Here is a 3,017-nt window from a genome sequence, read left to right as displayed (position 1 = left end):
GTTAAGTGTAATAAGATAAATAAAGACTAGTACGTAAAATAAATATTATGGCGATGATTATTTAATACTTTTTTATCTCGCGCGCGACACGCAGATAACCAAACAACATCTTTGTTAACTAAGCTTAACAGATACAATTGACAAATATAATGCGTTGCATGCACTTAGTCTGCTCAGCCTGTCTCACGTATACGAGCCAGGCTCGCCTGAGAATGAACCAAACGCACCCTTCGTTCCTCATCCTCTCCTCTCTCCTCTCGTATTCACCAGCGACCTTCATATCACCGAACAACGGCGGCTCCGCACTGGATTCCTCCGTGCATCCGCGCGAGGTGTGGGGCCTGGGAATTGCAGATTAGACCGAGGTGAGAGATTTTTTCTTGCTCCCCGGCGGAGGTAATTGGCAAAAACCAAGTGCTCGCGCCATCGATTTCTAATTTGGTTCACGTGTTTGTTGGGCGGAGGTCATCGGCGAGCTCATCTGGAACCCCCGACGAGGCATCCGCGGTAGTGGTTGGAGAGGGTCGGAGGTCACCGGCAAGCGCATTTGGATCCGTCGAGGTTTCCGCTGTGGGGGAGAGGGGCTGAGAGCGGAGATGTTTTTTCAGAGACCCATGTGAGTTCGTGCCTCACGCGCAACCCAAACCCCTCCGTATTGGGTTCGTCCACTAATTTTTTCCGGGAGGGATTTTTGCATGGAGATGTTCATCCCCACCGAGCACACCCGTGCGCACATCTGGTTGATTTTTCGCATCCACCAGCAGGGATTTTGGTGAAAGTGCGGGGGAACTCAAATCCTCTGCATCGGGTGGGGGATGGGGGTGAAAGTGCAGGGGCGTCAGACCATTTGAGAGATCCCATCGAACGGGATCTTCGTTTTTACTGCATTTTCTTCACATTTTTATCCTCCCCGCCAATCAACCTTGGTGTTTTTGTATGTTTCAGCATTAATTTGTTGGTTGCGAATTTGAGGCCCTGGAAACGACAGTGTGTTTGCTGCTAGCTACAAGGTGTGTCAAGCAGACCAGTCCAGTATATGGAATGGTATACCTAGTTTCTCTTGCTGGTGGTTGGTGGTTTTTATCATGGGGGAATAGCACTTTGCACATGAAATGGTAGCTTCTACAGAATTTTTTAGCTTTCGACAGTGTGTTAGTCCTTTTTTATAGCACATGCAAAGGAAGGTTATTGATAAAGAATACTTCCCTCGTCCCAAAATACAAGTTATTCTAGAAATTTTAGAATAGATTAACGAGAAGGTAAAATGACTATGTTTGCCCCTATTTATTACCCATATTTGGCAGTAGTTGATTGTTATGCACTTTCTAAATAGGGTAAAGTGACTTATTTTTTAGGACAAATTTTGAATCCTAGAATGACTTGTTTTTTGGACGGAGGAAGTACATTTCAGATAGTGTTTTTTCTGAATGTTTTTTTACAGAATATAATCATGTGTGCGTGGGGTGGTGGTGACAAGACTAATATTAGCCTAATAATGCTTCTTCTTTTTGTTTGCGGGGGTCCGTGGGGTGTGCTGGTGGTTTAACAGAGATAGCATAGTTGCTTTTCTAATTGGTAGGATATTTTTGCATATGTAGGACCACATACTTGCTTTTTTAATTGTGTATGTTTTGTGGGTGGCGGGGTAGATAGCAGCACAAAATGCGACTTCAAATGCATCTGGTGCACATGTAATTTCATCCCATCTCTCTCTATTTACATCTGTCAGGTTGCGGTTCTCTTGTTTAAACACAAGAGGGGAAAGAGTTTTTGCATCATTATATATCTTCTATTCCAGTTTTTCATTATCCTAATGTTGCAGTAATCAGTACTTATTCAGTTTATGCAACACTTCTAATATATTCATTACTAAAAGCTTCAGTGCTGATATATTCAGTGATGAAGCAAAATCCCATATTACTAGGAACAATCCAGTACTGACACTACTCTATGAGCAAAGTCTAACTATGAAGTCATGGCCCAATGACACTAATCGGTCAGCTAGGCATAGTCGTCAGTGAATTACTCACCGTTGCTATATTGTTTTTTGTCCATTAACAAACCAGTTACCATTTGGCTATTGTTAAACCAGGGGCCTTTTTTACATGCATTCTCGTCTTCTCAATCCCTGTTGGTATGTGGTCTGCTCTCATGTAGCCTTTGTTTGGAGATTGGAAGTAGGTTTTAATGCTCTCCAGGGTGCAGCTTTGATGTATTTATACCAAATTTGGTTTTTCTATTTTAAACAAGTGATTATTCTCAGATACGTTGGACCATGCATATATGTTACTATTTATTCACTGCTAAGATATTACATGCTCATAGAATATGCGGTCGTTGCTTCCCCCATCAGCGGAAATCCTCACTTTTCGTCTCATCACACGATTGGGATTTTTTCAGGTTCTTTTGAACTGAACTCGAGGCTCCTGGTGGAATGCTGATTTTTGCAGCCAACAAGGAAGTGGGTTTTTGCTGCTGCCGGAAGGCTTCCTACCGGTAGAAATAAGCATATAAATGTTAGTCCAGCCACCCGCACAATGTTTTTATGACACATCTGTGTGTTTACATTTTTTTCAGCACGCGCTCTGTGTGTTTGTTACACACATGCATTAATGTGATCATAGATAGGCAATAATATGCTATTAATTAGGCAAAGTACTATATTAAATTAGGGAAACAAAAGGCTCTTTTTTATGCATTGGTGGACAAACAGGAACCAAATCATAGTGCAGGGGCTGAGTGGCATAAGTTTTTACTTGGGGCCACAAAAATCTACCGGAGTGGTTTGCGGTTTTTGCTAGAGCAAGGTGTGTTCTTTTTCACCTCTCATGCTCGCAAAAACCCTGCAATTCCCAGCGTGGTGGGCTGGTGGCCCCCTAGATGCATGCTTTAAATTTCTACAGCCCCTCGACTATGTTTTTGATGTTTCTAGATATGGTAGTAGCACTATATTTGATTTGTTCTGGTTGAAATTAATACTATATTTACAAAAAATAATTATCTAAAATGCCCAAGCA

General features: G+C 42.2%; 1 long non-coding RNA gene across 1 annotated transcript; it reads left to right on the top strand.

The window, feature by feature from the left end:
- Positions 1–267: 267 nt before the first annotated feature.
- LOC112884323 lies at positions 268–2,574 on the top strand. The gene is made up of 3 exons (XR_003227086.1): positions 268–365; positions 465–616; positions 2,401–2,574. It is a non-coding gene; the product is annotated as an uncharacterized LOC112884323 (long non-coding RNA).
- The last annotated feature ends 443 nt before the right edge of the window (positions 2,575–3,017 follow it).

This window comes from Panicum hallii, chromosome 3 (genome assembly GCF_002211085.1).
Source record: "Panicum hallii strain FIL2 chromosome 3, PHallii_v3.1, whole genome shotgun sequence".
NCBI classification, from domain to species: Eukaryota; Viridiplantae; Streptophyta; class Magnoliopsida; order Poales; family Poaceae; genus Panicum; species Panicum hallii.
This window is presented reverse-complemented; position numbering and strand designations above follow the sequence as displayed.